Source organism: Cheilinus undulatus, linkage group 23, assembly GCF_018320785.1.
Source record: "Cheilinus undulatus linkage group 23, ASM1832078v1, whole genome shotgun sequence".
NCBI classification, from domain to species: domain Eukaryota; kingdom Metazoa; phylum Chordata; class Actinopteri; order Labriformes; family Labridae; genus Cheilinus; species Cheilinus undulatus.
Window position 1 is genome coordinate 18,654,664 of NC_054887.1, and position 20,092 is coordinate 18,674,755.

The following is a 20,092-nucleotide window of genomic DNA, read 5'->3' on the forward strand; positions in this document are numbered from 1 at the left end:
GGAGAAGACAAGTCATCAACTGGGACCCCTGACTCTTGGCACAACAAGTTTGATGGGACTTAAGACTCTGGACATGACTAGCCAGAGACCGAAACCTTTGACTCTGGACCTGACAAGTGGTCGGATAGGACTCGTGACTCTGGACATGACAAGTCATCAGCTGGGGCTACTAACCCTGGACAGGGCAAGTTGTCAGCAGGGACCTCGCGCTCTGGACCCCATGAGTCGTCAGCTGGGACCTTTAACTCCTGGTATGATGAGTTGTCAACTGGGATCTCTGACTCTAGATATGACAAGTCATAGGATGGGACCACAAACTCTTGACCTGACGAGTTGTAGGCAGGGACCTGGGACTCTGGACATGACAGGTCGTCAGCTGGAACCTCTAACTCTGGATAGGATACGTTGTCAGCAGGGACCTCAGACTCAGGACTCCATGGGTCTCCAACCAGGACTTCCAAATCCTGGCATGATGAGTCGTCAACTGGGAAACCTGACGGTAGACATGAAAAGTTGTAGGCTTGGACCCCGGACTCTTGACATGACAAGATGTAGGCTGAGACCTCCAACTCCTGGCAGGATAAGTCATCAACTGGGACCTCTGACTCTAGACATGACAAGTCATAGGATGGGACCCCCAGCTCTTGACCTAACGAGTCGTAAGCTGGGAGCCCAAACTCTCAACAGGACAAGTTTTCTGCAGGAAACTCAGACTCTGGACCCCATAAGTCATCAACTGGGACCTCTGACTCTAGACATGACAAGTCATAGGATGGGACCCCCAGCTCTTGACCTAACGAGTCGTAAGCTGGGAGCCCAAACTCTCAACAGGACAAGTTTTCTGCAGGAAACTCAGACTCTGGACCCCATAAGTCATCAACTGGGACCTCTGACTCTAGACATGACAAGTCATAGGATGGGACCCCCAGCTCTTGACCTGACGAGTCGTAGCCTGGGATCCCGAACTCTGGACATGACAAGTTGTCGGTTGGGACCTCAGATGATGAACATAACAAGTCATAGACATGGACCCCTAACTTTGGACCTAACAAGGGGTGGACTGAGAAGCAGGACTCTTGACCTAACAGCAAGGGTTGTTCAGCAGTAACTGTCCTGAAGCTGTTTAGGAAGAGGAAAATGTAACATCTTTTCTGGGTGATAGGTCAGCTGGGAGTGTTGGTGATTAGCAAAGATTATTTTTAATTGTGAATAAAATTCAATCACTGCAATCAATCATCAATCCACAAAAACCAATGGGAGTTTGGCTGGTTTAAGCAACAATTCAGTAAGGCATGTTAAGTGTGTTTTAGTGTTTTCTGAAGTACATGTTTTGGAAGAAGACTTAACAGGAGCTTTTGCTACTTAACAGTATCAGGAAATACAAACATAAAAATGTAAGTGTGCTTTTCTGATATGAAAATTATTACTGATTTGTATTTAATTTTCCCAGCTTTGAATGTGTTTCTAAGCAGAATCTGCAGTATTTTTCCACATCTGGGCATAATATATTTGAGTAGTTTCAAATGAAGTCCAGAAGGAAGCATGTAATTTGCAAGGATTAGATTTATGACTTTTTCACGCAGTGTCTCTGTGGAGCTGCCATGATGAATCTATTTCTATGGTGTGAAGTCTTTACACCTCTCAGTCACTCTCTATGTATAGAGCACAGCAGCAGGGCGTGGAGCTCTGTCACAGCACTCAGAGGAATCACACAGACTTTCTAAGCATGGCCGTCATGTTTCAAAGGCAGAGGTCATACTCTTAGTAGAGGTGGGGGGCAGCAGTAGTTTAATGGTAATTTAAAGGTAGGAACACTCCCTTTCTGTAACATATTTTCTGTACAGTTTTAAGGAACTGTTTAAAACTAATAAATCAAGAAGCCACAAAATGTAAAATAAAATGTATCATTCAACTCTTCACTCTAATATATTACAATGAATGGACAGCACTTCTCTGTCTCCCGCCATTAAACTGACTTGAAGCAATAATTCCCCTGTAACTGGTGCTGATATGTTGCACTCCTGAGACAATGTGGAGCCAAGTCATGCACAGAAGGGGGTTAGCTGATCAAACTGCAGTACTGACACCCCTGCCCCTTCCACTAACCAGAGCAAGCACTTTAAACTTAACAATACCTAAGCTGAATTACTGCAATATGAGTTTTTATTACATTTTCTCTGACTTTTCCTCCTCTACTTTTTAATTTCGTTGAGAATTCTGTAAAGCTAAATTTATTAAAAGGCCTGCTTATCATGACGTTGCAGGCAGTTTTTTGTTATATTAAAGTACTAATTTAAACGCAACTATATAGAAAGATTAACACTTGGACATTAATCATCGTGATATTAAGAAACCACCACAACAGCCTCCTTGATTAGGGAAAGATATGACATGTATATTAACCAAATGCAAGGTTTATAATTTATACTGCAGCCAGTCAGCAGGGGTGGGCGCTAAATATTTTGGCTTTACTACCAGACGGCAGTTGTTCAGTCCATTTTAATACAACTGCTGATTACAGTCCTTATAAAACTAAATTAAATGGATGGGTACAGAATGTAGAATTTCTATCTTGAAATGTTTGCAATAATTTGAATGATAATCTCATACAGTACAGCGCAGAACTTTGAGGCATGTTTGGGCCAAAAATTTTACTTAAATAACCCATGTAATGGTGAGTAAGCACCCTCAGCGTAATGACGGATTGACACAACCCAGGTCATGCTCTGATGTCCTTGCATATTACCAGGTGCATGGGAAAACAATCTGTTGAAAAAACTAAAGTCTACACTTTAGGGGTTGATGTGGCGAGTAAGCACAGCCTTGGGCAGTGGTTCTCAACTGTTGGGTTGGGACCCATAAATGGGTGGCAAAGCTATTTCCAAGTGTGTCATGAATATGTACCAGGGAAAAATAACAAAAACATCTACAATGTATATGATTCTATTGTTTTGTCTTTTTATTAAGTTGTGTTGTGTACAGAGTGTAGTTTTTTATTGAACTGAGTCCTGGATGTAAAACAAGACATAAGCCGCACAGATGGGCAGTGTATCCCCATACATTGTCTTTTACTGTTTTAATCAAGAGACCTTTGGTGTCAGAATTTACTTACTGTGTGTTTAAATGGTGAGAATGAATATGCTGTTAAACCCTTCTAAAGAAACTCAACAGTATGAACCTCCTTCCACTGGATAGTTAACTCACTCTGATGTGTCTCTTTGTGACACTTGACCTCAGCAGCTCCACAGTGATCCCACCGTGTCTATAAAGAAACACAGAGATCATGACTCAGTGTCAGGGCATGAGGTACAAAATGAAAGATGAAATCACAGCAACCCTACAAGCATGACAGATATATTCCAGAGATGTGTTAAGTCGTTTACTGCGTGTGAACAAGCCTGAACCGGCCAATCAGAGACTTTGGCAGTAAACAGAAGTGCAGAGTCACTCTAGGGCCGGTCTTATATGTCACGTAAACAAACATCATATAAATAGATGATGAAAATGATATGTGCTCAAACATGCCAACAACTGTATTATATTTGGTTCTCGTGTATGGTCCTTTATATCCCTCGTGGACCAGCGTCCCTCTCATCCCCTACCCACTTCTCTCACCTCCCAGAATACATTGCTGTCTCTCTTTGCCATTATGTGTGTATGTGTTTGTAACCCTTTCTTGGCCCCTACATGGCAAATGCCACATTCTAAGTGTGGGTGTGAAGTACGAGAAAGTGTGTGTCTGTCTGTGTAAGCATGTGTCTGATTCTGAGAACTTTCATCTGAGACCAAACTGAGTCTCATCTTTAAATGTTGGCTGTTGTGCAACAGGGGTGAGTACCAAAATCTGGTGCCAACATGGTATCAGTGCCAGCGCATCCGATACCAACAGAGCCAAATCAAAACAGATTTTGGTGCTCAATTTCAGTGCCTCATCACCCAAACATGACCTCCTGCTAATCCAAACGAAAGACACAAAATACCATATGGAATTAATTTGTGTGCAGTTATTTTATTTCAGCAGTTCTGGTTTTTAGTATCGATTTAGTACTGGTATCAGAAAAAATCCAAACAATACCCAGCCCAGGCAGGTGTGCAGTATTGTATTTGTTTTCTATGTTCAGGCTATGGTACTTATGGCTCTTTATGTGCAAGTGTGTCATCATTTTTATGTTTCATTATTTTGTACATGCCTTAAGGCTGAACCAACTGACTTTCTTTAGATTTCACTCATCTTCATACCTGAACGTACATTACTGAATGTTCTTTCATGCCACAGTAATGGTTCTGTTGCCAATCAAGCTCAGCTGATAATCCCATGTTGTAGCACCTTAGGGACTTTATGTCCCTAAGGTGCTACAACATGGGATCTTGTACTCTAATAAAGCAGCAACAACTCATGCTCAACTTGCTTGATCTGAAGCTTTCAATCAGCTTTGGATTGTAATTGCATGTGCCCCGATCTGTCCAATTCTCACATTTCTGCTCCACTTGAGACACGTGCCCACTATCTTCAGTGAAGCCTGCCTCCATTCTGCTGCTGTGCAAAGCAGAAGACCCAAACAGGAACAAAGGTGTAGGATAGCACAGGGCACCTGGTAAATTTCAAAATAACACTACATTTAGGAATGGCAATATTGACAGCTGATATATCAGCCATACATGGCAGTATACTGTATATCATATATCAGTCTTAAGTATCAGCAAAAAATACAAGATTACCATCAGGTAAAGGTAGTTGCCTTGGGTACTACACGCTCAAGGAGGCTCATCATGAGCCCATGACATTTTGAATGAAGCCTTGATCATAAAACAACTACCAAACTGTCTAATTCCTCTCTCCTCTCTCAGTGCAGCTTGAATCAGCCTCTCTTTGCAGATGAGACACTTGGAGTTCTTTACAATAAAAAAAAACAGAATGTAGATATATCGGTATCGGTTTTGGCTAAAATAAGTTCCCTGATCAGAATCAGTGGTGGGGGTCATCCGTTAATTTTTTGTTGTAACTGTAATCTGTAATGTGTTCATTTTGCAATTCAAGAAACCAGTTATTTGTAAACCACTCGTTTATTAAAAAAACCCTTACTGAGAAAAAAAAAGACTGAGTGCACTGTTTCTGTTTCTCTCCTATCTGGTGGCATGTTCATGCATGCCAGTGGAAGGTAACATCAGCAGTATTAGTGCACTTGCTTTACTAGCTTATTGAGCCAGTAGGATGGCAGTTCTTGTGCAGCTGTTCCAGTGAGGGAAAAAGTACTTCATTGTCTGAGACAGTGTAGGCCCCTGCCCAGTTCATAGTCAGATTTGTAGCATATTGATAAACTGTAATGGTTATGACAGGCCTTTAAACCCCTGGTAACACGCCCGAAACCACCTGTTGTTTTCGTGCCCTTGGGACATTTACAAGACCAGGGGCTTGTGACAACCCTACAACCTGCATGGACGGTGCCTAAGGCCGTGCTAACTCGCCACATCCACCACCTACTCCACCCTAAAGGTGTGGACTTGGTTATTTTTTTTCAACAGATTATTTTCCCATGTCCCTGGTTGCGTCAATTCTTCCCACTAGCTTACTCAACACATCTACGGCTTACTTCAGTCACAATTTTTGGCCTAAACATGCCTAAAAGTTCTGCAAAGCACTGTATAATGTTATCAGGCTACAGAGACACAGATCATGGGCTGTAAACTGGGATGTAAAATGACAGCAGAGTTAGCATACTCTAAGGCAGACGTGCTTCAGGGTACAGGCTGTTTTTACAACTAGAAAGTGGAACACGAGGTTTCAGGGTTTTAATCTTTGGGAACACAAAGTACTCTTTGGAGTTACTTTTCTGAGTATGAAACAATATTTACTGGAATGAAAAGGGACGGAGACAGAAAAACTGTAAGTTGAACGTATGAATATCTCCAGTGTGAGACCAAAACAGAGCTTGACTGTTTTTATATTTTTTTTTAATCAGTTTCGATTATAACTTTAACTTTTCATTTCTAACTTTAAAATCAAATTTATTCAATTCCACCTTTATAAACAGCTCTTGGCCAACGAAAAAAGCTGAAGTACTGTCATAATCTGTGGTTAAACATCCAATAAAACACGCCCAGTGACATATTGGACTCCTGCTGGTTTTCTTCTTAAATCACTGCTGTCTTATTCATGCATCCTGATGCAGAAACAAAAACACGTTTTTGTCAGTGACAACACAATACAATACAATACAATACAATCATTTTATTAATCCCCAAAGGAAAATTCATTTGTATGGAGTCTCATCTGTTTATGGTAGAACTATATAGTCTTATTGCTGATGGTATGAAAGATCCTCTGTATCTTTCTGTCCTGCAGCGAAGAGAGAGGAGCCGTCCACCATCGTTGTTTCTTAGGGAGATATGAAGTGGATGATCCATGTTCCCCAGAATGGCCTCCACCTTCTTCATTGTGCATCTCTCCACCTCATCCTCCAATGAGTTCAACTTGATTCCGACCACAGAGCCAGCTTTTTTTTCACCAGTTTGTTCAGACGCCTTGCATCCTTGTGTTTTACACTGCCTCCCCAGCAGACTGTAGCATAACACAGAACACTTGCCACCACAGACTGATAAAACATCTGCAGCATCTTACTGCAGATGTCTATTGATCGGAGTCTTCTCTGGCAAAAGAGGCGGCTCTGCCCCTTTTTGTAGATGAGGTCTATGCTTTTGGTCCAGTCCAAATTATTATCCAGGTTTACACCTAAATATTTATACGATGTCACCACCTCGATGTCCACGCCACAAGTGTTCACTGGCTGATTTGCGGAAATGCGGAAATTGTCCATTGCCAAGTCTTTTATCACATGCATCCTTATTTACTTGGAAAAGTGAGCTTCAGCTGAACAAATGTGGACAAAGCGTGGAAAATAGACCATGTTTTAAACATATCAGTACTTCTAAGGACAAGTTTTTGTGTAAGGTTATGTGCCCACTCTTATTTTGAAATGTAAATTTCCATATGTACCTCTCCATCTTCCTGTCTGTTTAAGCCCTTTTTCATCCCTGTGTTTCATGTTCTGTGTCCAAGTCGGACTCTATTTCTTCTCTCTTTTATCTTTTTTACCCCATTCTTCTTCCCACGTCTCTCTATTCCTCTCCTTCCCTTTTCGAGGAAATCGTTGTTTTCTTTTCATTTTGGGGAGGAAATGACAACTGACTCAGTCTGAATTTGAAAATAGCTTTACAGGAAAGGGGCTCAATCCGCCATACATGACTGCTTGGCAGACAAATGAAAAAATAATTTGCCGTGTGTGCGAAACAAAGCCAAGATGAGTGATACCAGACGTAACTTTAGATCCCAGCAGATATAAACAATTAGATTATCACACACAGACCAGTCTTTGTGTCTCCTGCTGTGTTTCCTTCACACATCCACAATTATTATGTCAGAGTGAAACACAGCAGATAAAAAGCACCAGCATTTCTATTATGGGCACACAAATCTTCACCTTTGTGTACACACAGGCAGGATTTTTTTTCATCCGACATCTACATAAGTCTTTTTCTGGCCTCTACAGATTTTTTTTAATAGACTCACTAAATAATCATACTTAAATTGAAGGCTGTTGTCACACTTTTGTTTCTCATTCACTTTCCTTCAGTTGAATCTGCCGTGAAGGAACAGGAAACCCACTCCACAGCACTAAGGCTAACTGCTCCCACACATACACTCACACAGACATGCATAAATCACAAAAGCACACCAGACCTATAGTTCTGAGTCAACTGTACATCAAGCTACTCACAGACTTGCACACGCCCTTCTCATTAAAAACATATGCAGCTTAGTTTGGTGTTTTTCTTGGAATTTGCAAAGATTTATTTTATTATCAGAAAATTGGGAACTGATATAAGCCACACGTGTTTTACTGCATTGGCTGGAGGTGCCGTATGCTATATTTTTACACCTAGAGGTGTTGGATCACAGCCAAACACATAGAGACACAGACATACACATGTGGCCACACATCTGTTGAAAAGCATGCCATAAAAATAGACATAAATGTGTACAATGTCGTAAATTTATACAATCCCTCAGAGACTCTGTGAGGTGAAGGAGTATAAATTAAGTATTCTGTCAAATTTCTGTACATTACCCCAATTCCAAAAAAGTTGGGACATCGTGTAAAACGGGGTGAAAAAATCAACCCATTGATTCGCAATTTTTTTCCAAAATATTTTCGCACTGAAAACAGCGCAAATAAAAAATAGTTCCTATTCAAACTGATTAAAGTTTGTTGTTTTGGGAAAATTCACACACATTGTAATTTGTAATTTGTTCCAAAATAGTTAGGACAGAGGCAAGAAAAGACTGGAAAAGCTGCTGAATGTGTAAAAAAAACAAACAAACAAAAGAAAAAAAAAAGATACCCAGAGCCTCCTCAGGTTCACAGGTGAACAGCATAATTATTAGATATTAAAGGAGCTCTCCTGAAAGACTCAGCTGTTCATTTAACAATGGCATGAGGTTCTTGACTTTGTGAAACACTGCATGAGCAAATAGTCCAACTGTTTTTGTGCATTTCTCAATATGCAGTTGCCAAGGATTTTGAGATTTCACCATCTTTTGTTTTTAAGATCATACACAGATTCAGAGGCTCTCTTTCTGAGCTCCCAGAGAAACAATCACATTCATGTCATGACAGTTTAGAGCAAAAAAGTCTGAGTTTCATTTTCTCATGCTTTTTGTTTTCCCACCCAACACTTCAGTTATCCCTAATATCTCATTTGAAGTTTAGTTTGATGTGTAGTTATGTCTCTCTCCTGTTTGAGGCGTCTTTGTTGTTAAGGTGCTGTTGATAACACTCAATTTCCTGTTGTTGCTCTTCAAAATAAAAGTCTTCAATGATGGTTATAATAAGAGGATTTTATGGTGACAGACTTGGCAGGAATAGATAAGTCTGTTGTTGGATACTTTACTGAATTATAGCACTAAGAGGGGGTTTAACTGTTGCTGCTTTGAGAGAGTCAAAGCCAAAGACCACTTCTTTTAATCATCCAGCACTAAAGATGAGTGAAATATGGATTAAAACACATCTTCAGCAGGTAAGATGTTTGCTTCTGCTGCCCCTGGTTTAAGTGCAAAAACAGACAAGCACTCCAGCGATTAGTCTTCCCCCTGACCTTATAGAGAACTATAGCCAAAGCGCAGCTACCTGCCTGTGTGCCTGAGCAGAGAAAGAAGTCTGGGATACTGTTTTCTGTCACAAATCACTCTGTTAAATCATTTTTACTGACCCACAGACCACTGTGGCTAATAGATTTGGCAAATTTACACAGTGGACAGGGACTTTAACACAGTATGTCGCTGCATCTACAAGTGTAAGTAAAGACTACCATGGAAAGCAAAAGCCATATAATAACAATATCCAGAAGCACTACTGACTTCTCTGGACCTCAGCTCATCTGAGACAGACTGACCCAAGGTGGAAAAGTGTGCTGTGGTCTGATGAGCCCACATTTCAAATTGTTTTTAGATTAATGACTGCTAAGACCTCTGTGCCTAAGAGGAAAAGGACCATTCAGATTATTATCGAGGTTCAAAAGTTAGCATCTGTGATGGTGTCTTTGGTTAAACAGCCAATAAAACACACCCAGTGACATATTTGGACTCCTGCTGGTTTTCCTTTTAAATCACTGCTGTCTTATTCGTGCATCCTGATGCAGAAACAAAAACAAATGTTTTTAGTCAGTGACAATTGTCCATTTCAATCTAAGCCTTTTTAATTTTCATAAACATCTTCCTTTACTTGGAAAAGAGAGCTTCAGCTGAACAAATGTGGACAAAGAGCAAAAAGTAGATCATATGTTTTTAACTTATTGATATTTTTAAGACCATGATGTTGTGTAACTTGCACATCTGTGAAGGCACCATTAATACTGACAAAAACATACAGGTTTCAGAGCAATCATTTTTAAGGACGTTACCGCTCATTTCAGTGAGACAATGCCAGGTCAAATTCTGCAACAACATGGCTTTGCAATAAAAGAGTGCTGTTACCAAAATGGCTAGCATGCTTTCCATTCCTATTGAAAATGTTATGATGAGAAAATATAACAATGGAAACCTTGTGCAACTTAAGATGAACATCAAGCAGGATTGGGAAAGAATTCCACTTTCAGTACTTCAGTAATCAGTGTCTTCAGCCCCAAGAAATCTACAGTGTCATTGGAAGAAAAGGTGATTTAACACAGGGGCAAACATGTTTTTGTCCTAACTTTTCTGGAACACGTTCAGGAAGCAAATTCAGAATGTGTGTATATTTGCAAATAATCTTTATTAACTTAAGACCTTGTCTGTTTGAAAATTAAATATCTTGTCTTCAGCTGACGACAGGTTGAAATGATTTAGTTCATTGTATGGTTTTTGTTTAGCTTTTACATAACGTCCCAGCTTTTTTGCAATAGGAGTTTCTACACTTGATTCTTGGAAATGAGGTGTAGTTACCACAATGTTGAGCCGTATTAAACATTACTATTTCGCCCTGAATCTGACCTCTTGTATTTGTTGATGATATGAGTTGCTATGCAGCGGGCTGCTGGCCAGTATAAAGTGTGCGTATATGTCTCTGTGTATACGTCAGATGAGGGTTGATCTGAATGTAAACACAGGCCTCGCTCTATCTGTGTTTTCCCTCTCACCACTGCGAGTGTTAGGTCATCGAATAATACGCTGTGTGTGAGTGTGAGAGGGAAAGATCCTCAACGTTTATGTTTCTTGTCAATCTAGTATGAGGGTGAACCACCATGTGTTTGTATTAACTGTCCATCTAACACATGTACAGTAGCATGTGTATAGTGGTGTGTCTGTTATGTGTGTGAAGGTCAGCAACAGAATTATTAAGTTTTTGTTTTGGCAGCTCAACAGAGCTGTACTTAATACTACCTACCTATCAACAAACAGTAAGCTAACAGCTTGTGGGCTTATATTTATTTATTTAACCTTTATTTAACCAGATAAAACCCATTGAGATCGAGATCTCTTTTACAAGGGCGACCTGGCCAAGAGGTCAGCAGCACACATCGTAATAAATAATACATTTCAGTGCTAGATTACAACAATAAGTTAAAACAAAGTACTTTTGAAAGTGCATAGGTATTTACAGATAAAGTGCTAGAAGCATTTCACTGGTAAAGAGCTAGCTTTACTTTAGTAAAAGGTAGAGACTCAAACTGGAATGTAAATCTGTGACAATACATCCAATAAAAGCTCATGTTTATGTCTTTTGACTGTAGAACTAGACATTGTGCAAACTAGTTAAAAGCAGAATCACGTACATAGTTGTTGGACATCACAGTTGATTCAAACAACCACACTATGATGACCCCAACTATGTGAAAGAGGTCAATAAAAGTTTAGAATGTAATGGAAAACAAAGTGCCTGGTACTACAACCTAGTACAGTCATGCAAAGTTGAGCCAATACCACATATGGAAAACACCTTAATGTATTAGGTGTTGACCAAACAGCCTTTAGCTTCTAAAGAGCTCGCTATTAGCTTGGGAAGTTGGTGGAGACCAAAACTGGAGCTCAAAATGAGATTTCAGCCATTTTCTTCCCCGGTTGTGGGACTTGCCAGCAATTTTCTTCACTTACAGAGCCAAGTAAGCTGACTACACATTCAGAAATGCTTTTGTTGCTTTATGCAACTACAGTTGTGCTTGTTAGCAAACTCTTCCAATCACAAACAGACAAGTTAACTGTTAGGCAGTGAAGGCACAGAGGCATTTAGCCAATAAGAGGCCATTCATACCCTTAGAGTTGGTAGGAACCAAAACCAGAGCTAAAAATCTGCTATCCGATGCAATTTCATGATTGCTAATGTTGCTTCATTTGGATTTACAACTAACTTGAGTTTGTTAACTGTAGCCCTCACTAAACAGCATTTAACTTCAGCTGCTGAACATGTTGGCACAATTAGTCACCATGGTGTCAGGTATTTTCTTGTCGATGGAGACCAAAAGCCAAGCTAAAAATAGTCCTATAGGACATTGGAGTTACAATAATGAATGCTAATTTTGCTACATATATCTCTGTCATTTAAACCAGGCTTGTTTATCCTAGAAAAATAACAGCAATTAATAAGCAGTTCAATTTGCCACTAGCTAGTCAACAGTTTGCCGTAGCCATTATATAGCCGCCAGAGTCACTTATTGCCTTCAAGAGTTGGTGGAAACTTAAATCAGAGCTGAAGAAAACTCTTTTAACTTTATGCAAAAGTGCTTAATGTCTAATGGGTTGGTAATTAGTTTTGGATTTTCAAAAAATGACCAAAACCAGAGTTTGAAAAATAGCATTTATAGCCAATCTAAAGGATATGAAACTACGACTGTGTTTGCTGACAAATGGCTGCTGTGGAAAAGTTGCAGAATTTAAGTAAATTCCAGATATTGCCTAACAAAGATGACGGAGGAGGAAGCTGTAATTTATAGATTGAATATTGGACTTACGTGTATAAATTCTGTGTATCTACTATATGTGTAACAAAACATCTTGTGCTAACAAATTCAACACATTACCAAAATAATGTCCCATAAAATGTTCACAGTAAGCTTATGCTGCCCCTGGTGGAAGAAAAAGACACAATAGCATTAGGTAAATGTAATAAAATGATGCAGCAAAGTGAGGTCATATGTGGCTTAATCTGTGTTAATGGGAAATCGAGGGAGGCTGGAAGGAGTGATGGAGCGAGAATGGGAGGTGGGTGAGGTTCTGTCTTACCTCATCCACTCTCAGTTGCTGATGTCCCGTGGTGCCTGCCGTGCTCATGGGACTATTGTTGATTGATTTCAGTGCCATGAGATCACGCTTAAAGTGAAACAAAGGGAAACTCTGTTATTAATACCCACTGTGTGAAAAGACAAACCAAGTCTTAATGGAAGTACTCTCTCTATTGTGGCAATCATTACTCAGACGAGGAGGATTTTTTCAATTATAGAGACACAAGTTGGTTATGTTGGGAAAATGTTATATTCAAAAAATGACATGATTCAGATAAATTATTGGTCAAAAGCAACTTTAACAAGGATGTAGCTCCAATCTTACATGCATGTTTTTAACATTTCCCATGACCCGACCCATGACATGTTGAACAGCATTTCTTTCTCAGTTTTCTGTCTACATAAGCCTGCTCTGTTCAAACACATACATCATGTTTAAGAGTCTCTATGGACCAAAATGAATGCCTTCTCTGAACTTAAGCCACCTTAACTGAGGGGTGGGGGGTAGAGAGTGTATGTTTCTCATTCAGAAATGTTCGTTTACACTTTTGACCTCATCATTTAAGATAAACAGCCATATTTTTTATGAGCCAGTCATTTATCTCGTCTTAGTGCCACACACACTGTCAGTGATGTCTATTTGAAATAAAAATAAGATAGGTGGAGGGTAGGACATAAGTAGGAAAAAGATACCTCCTTTTCTTTTTTGGTGAAAGTAGTATTTAACTAAAAATGCAAAAACGCACAGTCCACCCTGTGGGAGAGGAATGTTGTCCTGGATATCCTGGATTTTTTCATTTTATGATGCACCGAATGTTTCCTATTGGTGAAAAGTCTGGACTACAGTCAGGCCAGTTCAGCACCCGGACTCCTCCACTGTGAAGCTATGCTGTTGTGATGGATTTATCTGGTTTAGCATGTTGCTCTAATAAAGGCCTAACAAACTCAATCACAGCAGGGGCCGGATTCTGGATTCAAGACTAACCTGAGGGCCTAACAGGATCACCTTTTTAACCTTTCAACCTCATTTCACCAGTAATAAAAGATTTTTAAAAAACACAGCACTGATTATAAAGGACTCTGGCATTTAAAAAGTTGAAAAGATAAGTTTGAAGCCTCATAATCTGAGAAAAGTAATTTTTTTAGTTCAAAAAGGTCAAAACATAAAATTGAAATTGAAAAATAATGTTTTTTAATGGCAAATACATTAGGAAGAATCATGAGTTTAAAAGGTCAAAATACGAAATAAAATTTGCAATCATGAAATTTGAAGTCAAAATATGATTCAAAATGTAAAACTGTGAGTCTAAAAGGTCAAACTATGGGATTATGAAGTCAGTTTGGAGTTTAAAATATGAGGTAAAATACAAAATAACTGGTCAAAATATCACTCAAAAATTGAAATTTTAAATCTTAAAGCTCACAATATTATATGAGAAGTCAAAATTATGAGTTGAAATGCTCAAAGTATGAAATCAAAAGTCAAAATCCCAAGTTTGAGTCCTAATTGTGAGGTGCTACATTGAAAATATGAGATTAAAACACAAATATTTTTCCCCCCACCTTCCTGACTTCTTATCTCAATATTTTTACTCCTCACTTTTTCAGATTTTATGGCTTAACAAGGATATCTTAAATCATCAAGGATAAGTTCAATTTTTAAACTTGAGGAAATTTGCAGACCTCATACTGAGGGGCCAGTAATAAGATGAGATCATCTTGCGGGCCAGATTTAACTGTTCCACGGGCCGGATTTGGCCCCCGGGCCTTGAGTTTGACACCTGTGCTCTAATACCTCAATATACTTCTCAGCATTGATAGTGCCATTCCTGATGTGTAAGCTGCCCATGTGTCAGCACTAATGCAACCCCATACCATCAGAGATCCATACGTTTAGATAAAATTCTGTGCCTTTTGATGAATTAAAAGTAAAAAGTTCTAAAACAGTGATATGCTAACATTACCTTCATGGGTATGTTAGCTAATGTGATTGCCGATTTATTATGTCGAGATGTCTGGTGCCTTTTGAATGTTGGCCTTATGTTTTCTTGTATTTTACATCTATTAACGTCCACATGAGGTGTTGTAAATAAAGGGACAATGTATCACTGTTTTAGCCTCCATCTTAGAAACACCTAAAGTAAGCATAGAGTTCAATTAGTTCATTTGAGCTTAAAGCGAGCCTGTGCAGACGTGGCTCTGTTTGTTGAGGTCCGTCTCAGTGGAAAATTACCATCATGACGATTAAACACTTTAATTTCCAACAGCAGTCATACATCACAGCCTTGTGGTTATCTGAAATTACACGAGTGGTTGTTGCAGTAGCTTTGATCAGAGATGTCTTAGATCTGTGTTGATTATTACCACATTGCCACAGCAATGCAAACTTGGTATCTAGGAAACTCTACTGTTTTCTTCATGTATGACCTAATACTAGTCATAAAAATTCTGCAGAGGAAGCTTTCTACTGCTGTTACATAATTCCAGACAGAATATTATCATGGCTTTTATTACTGTAGTATAACTGTATGTGCACTCAGGCTTCTGGACCGAGGATGTGTTGTATTTTCTGTGTGTGAAATGAGGTAATTCACCTTCTCTCATCAAGTCGTGAGAGCTAACATGTGACGAGTGTGTTTACTGAGAGGAGTGCACAGTCGCATCATCAGGGCTTGTTTTGTGCAGGTAGGCAATGAGGAATATGAGTGAATGTTTGTTTCTGCATAATCTTTCTTTACATATACAGCAAGGTTTCACAACACTTCAAACAGTCACACTTCACCTCCTCTAGGTATGTGCCTACATGTACCTTTGACCCACATCTTGTCATATGAACACTAAAACTGACTAACATGCATGCTTTTACATGTTTTATGTTCTACATGATAAAAAAAGGCAGCTTGTGCTTCATTTGTTTCAGGTTACTAAGACATTAACATAAGAATACAGTCATGTCCAGGTTCATGAGTGTGTTGAAACGACAGGAAAAAGGACCTGACCTCCCTACATGGTTGGTCATATCTGACTGATTGAGCAGGTAGAAGTAGAGGTCTGTGTGCAGAGGTGTGTACTGCTGTCATAAACTGTTTGACTTCTGCCATCCATCACAGCATGGGTAAATAAAATATTAACAGGAATTACCCACACACATTACAGCACAATACTTTTCACACTTCTTATGCAACAATGTGGTTGAGAAGTAGTTGATCTCCAAATTTATGAATCTACCATTGGCTTTCTTCATCTTATTCACAGTGTAGTAACTATTTATGTCACTATCAATCATGTAAAGCTATTACTTACATTCTGTACTTTTAAAGACTTCTAGGTGGCGTTTTAAGGGATGTAAAGAGATATTCTGACATTCAAAAATGTTTATCACATCATTATAGCTTAACAGATGCATTTAACCTGATAAAAACAGGAAGAAGGATTGACAAAGACCCAGCTGTGCATGGGAAAATAATCTCCACCCTTAGGGAGGAGCATGATGTAGTAGTGGGGAATAAGCATGGCCAAGGATACCATCCAGGTGGGTAGTCGGGCTGCCATGAGCCCCTGGTTATGCTGCAAATGTCCCAAGGGTCTGAAAACCACCAGGGATGAAAATGGCCAGACCAAAGAGATGCTGTCGAGCTTAACCTTGGCTGCCCCCTCTCCAGCCCTGGGTTTGCAGGCCCAAGATGACCCTTAGCATCTTGCATGCCTAAAACTTGAGCACATTACTGTACATATTCAGACTTGCTCAATTGAGTCGTGAAGACTTTGAACTTAACTTAAAACACATTTGTCCCTGCAGTCAGTATAAATCAATGAAAACTCACCACTCCACTCTTGGATATGAGTGCTAATAACTATGCTCTGCTGTTCATTATCAGTTTGTTTTGTGTATGCTCTTTTTTGTTGTCAATGTTAAAGCTCCTTTTGCAGGGGCTTTTTTAAGAGTGGGGGTGACTAGGGGTGGCACTGCCCCAGATCAGATCAAATAGACCAGTACAAGAGCCAACATCAAACCCTAAACTTTAATTGATCTTTCTGCTTTTTCAGAGGCAAGACATAAAAATGTCTATGTGCATCTAACTGTTAGTGTCTTCTTTACCTTTACCTTCACCAATAATTCATGTCCAATTTAGAAATTTTATTAGAAAAGTCTGTACAAGACATCTTGCTCAAAGTAAGTTTTTAATCCAAGCCAAAAGGTTTGTTTTTTTTCCATTTGGTGTGATATTTACAAGATCTGTTAGACTCTTTCAAAGTCAAAGAAAATATTTAACAAACTGTCAGAGGCTTTGAAATGTAGTGATTGCATTTTTACTTAAGAACTGAACTCTATTCCTTTCCTTTTTCTTTAATTTGGCATCCGCATTCATACTTTTTTACAAAGTAAGCATTCAAACCTTTGGTAGTATCTCCCTTTACTGGTACTGGTCACTGTCCCTTTAAATGTCTGAAGTTTTGGGATGCAAACTTTGGCACAAACAGCAGCCTTCGTGGAACTTGGGAAGAGGGGGAATGCCCACCAACAGTCCACACATACAGAGGGAGGAAGGAAGCGTGTGCTGTGGGTAAGCGACGAAGGCCGAGCCATTAGAGACAGGAAGCCGCTTTGAGGAATGTCGTGTGATGTCACACACACACATATGTCATACAAGCCTGGACACCACATCCATGATAGTGTACAGTTTTTTACAGTATATAATATGTAAACACTCACATCCTGCCCCTCCCATTCTTATCTGGCTGAAAGTCAAAATAACACAGCTAGAAACTGACTTCTCAGGTCAGTGACTGAGAATGACACCACTGTCAGTCACTGTTAGTGCACATTGTGTAATCACAGTTATGTTATTCTACTCTAGAGGCAAGCATGACTCACATAAGAATTAAGCAATTCAAACAGTTTGTTGCCGTTTATGTTGCTTCACTCACACATGCTACACACGCTTATGCCAACAAACTGAAGCAAAAAATGTTACATAATTCCAACATGAGGGGTTAATACTGGTTTTAGTAGCTGTTAACTGTAGTATTAAACGTTGTGGTCCTCTTCCTGCATGAGTCATTGGTATTTCAACTTCCAACTGTTTGTTGCTTTTCAGATGAATTTCATTTTTATTATTTCAGCTTAAAGGGAAATAGGATTATTAAAAGGGTGGAAACAGAGAAAGGAGGGATATGTTCCCACCAAATATCAAAATATAACCGTCACCTTCTACAACTCTGAATGCAGCTTGGTTGACTTTTTTCACTCCTCATGAATGCATTAGAGTAGAATATGTTTGTAGTGCAAAAGTGTTAAAAATCATGTTTTGAACTGTTCAATTTCTGTTAAACAGTAAAAAAAAACGTTCAAACATTAAATTTAAATCCTTATACACTTTTTTAAAGTTTGCTTGAGGTTTTAAATAAGGATGTTAACATTAACACGTTAACACTAGTGGTTAATCTTGAAACCTTAACGTGGCAAAAAAAATAATAACACAATTCAATCATATGACTAAGTTTGACCACAACTTACTCCCATAGTCCTCTAGAGCGGATACTTATGTGCCTGGGTGTGAAGAGGTGAGAGGCGGGTCAGACAAAGCTACTTGTGATGAGTGAGGAGACAGACCCAGGTCTGCTTAATGGCAATTTTCTTTTTAAAAAGCTGGCGAATGTTAGTTAAGATAAAACCAAAATTGTGGGTAAATGCTGCAGTGATGAACTGACTTTACACCGAAGCACAATGAGTCTTAAGTACAACCTTCGGGCAAAGCACATCTTTGCTAATGTTAGCAGAGACGCAAACAACAACACGGGATCAAGCCATGGTCATACCACTCTCTTCAGATGCTTCAGGACAGTTTTCTTCTTCAGCTGCACAGATAAATACTGAAAAGTGCTCCAAAACTTTGAGTAAGTGAAATTGGCAAAATCCAAGTTAATTAGCAAACTTTACGAGCTGAAGACAGAAAATATGACGCATTCAGGTAACCTCAGTGAATCTGACTCTTGTACTCTCTATGTTATGATGTGTTCTATACAAACTATAGAAAGCATCAATAAGGACTTAGATCAGCACTTTTAATGTGCTGTACATACAGTCAGGCCCAGAAATATTTGGACAGTGACACAAGCTTCATGATTTTGACTCTGCATGCCACCACATTGAATTTGAAATTAAACAACTGAGATGCAATTGAAGTGCAGAATTTCAGGTTTAATTTAAGGGGTTGAACAAAAATATCCTATTAAACATTTAGGCATTGTGACCATTCTTATACAAATTCTCCTCATTTAAGGGGCTCAAAAGTAATTGGACAGATTAACATTACCATAAATAAAATGTTCGTTTCTAATATTTTGTTTAGAATCCTTTGCAGGCAATGACTTCCTGAAGTCTGGAACCCAAGGACATCACCAAACGCTGGGTCTCTTCCTTTGTGATGCTTTGCCAGGCCTTTACTGCAGCTGTCTTCAGTTGTTGCTTGTTTGTGGGCCTTTCTGCCTTAAGTTTTGTCTTAAGCAAGTCAAATGCATGCTCAGTTACTTCAGTTACTACTGAGATCTGGTGATTGACTCAGCCATTGCAGAATATGCCACTTCTTTGTCTTAAGAAACTCTTGGGTTGCTTTTGCAGTATGTTTTGGGTCATTGTCCATCTGTACTGTGAAGTTCTGTTCGAGCAACTTTGCTGCATTTGGCTGAATCTGAGCAGAAAGTATATCCCTATACACTTCAGAATTGATCTGACTGCTTCTGTCTTATCATCAATAAACACTATTGACCCAGTGCCAGTGGAAGCCATGCACTGCCTTGGACGTCCAGGCCTTTTTGAGTTCCCAAGCTCACCAGTGTGCTCTTTTTTATCTCAGAATGTACCAAACTGTTGATTTGGCCACTCCTAATATTTCCGCTATCTCTCAGATGGATTTCTTTTTTTTTTTGTTTTTTTTTTTTCTTTCAGCCTAAGGATAGTCTGTTTGACTTCCATTGAGAGCTCCTTTGACCGCATGTTGTGGGTTCACAGCAACAGCTTCCAAATGCAAATGCCACACCTGGAATCAAGTCCACACCTGTACCTGCTCAACTGATGATGTCTTAACGAGGGAACAGCTCATGCAGCCCATGAAATAGCTTTTGAGTTAATTGTCCAATTACTTTTGGTCCCTTAAAAAAAGAGGCGGCAGCACGCCGGTAGTCGAGTGGTTAGGGCGCGTGCCATATATGCAGGCGACCCAGGTTCGAATCCGGCCCGTGGCACTATTTCCTGCATGTCTCTCCCCATTCTCTTTCCTGTTTCCGACTCTATTTACTGTCCTATCAAATAAAGGCAAAAAGGCCAAAAATAAATCTTAAA

At 39.4% G+C, this 20,092-nt stretch overlaps 1 protein-coding gene and 1 long non-coding RNA gene across 3 annotated transcripts in view; one reads left to right on the forward strand and one right to left on the reverse strand.

The window, feature by feature from the left end:
- LOC121505273 (ninjurin-2-like) overlaps positions 1-20,092 on the forward strand; it is a 47,655-nt gene that overhangs the window by 5,902 nt on the left and 21,661 nt on the right. The window lies entirely within an intron of this gene.
- The window catches only part of LOC121505274, a 48,323-nt gene that overhangs the window by 2,356 nt on the left and 25,875 nt on the right, over positions 1-20,092 (reverse strand). The window contains exons 4-5 of one of the 2 annotated variants that reach the window (XR_005991549.1): positions 12,752-12,838; positions 3,205-3,262 (exon numbers count right to left, since the gene is read on the reverse strand). This is a non-coding gene — a long non-coding RNA (uncharacterized LOC121505274). The remainder of the gene's footprint in view (positions 1-3,204; positions 3,263-12,751; positions 12,839-20,092) is intronic. The other variant, XR_005991550.1, reaches the window with a different exon arrangement.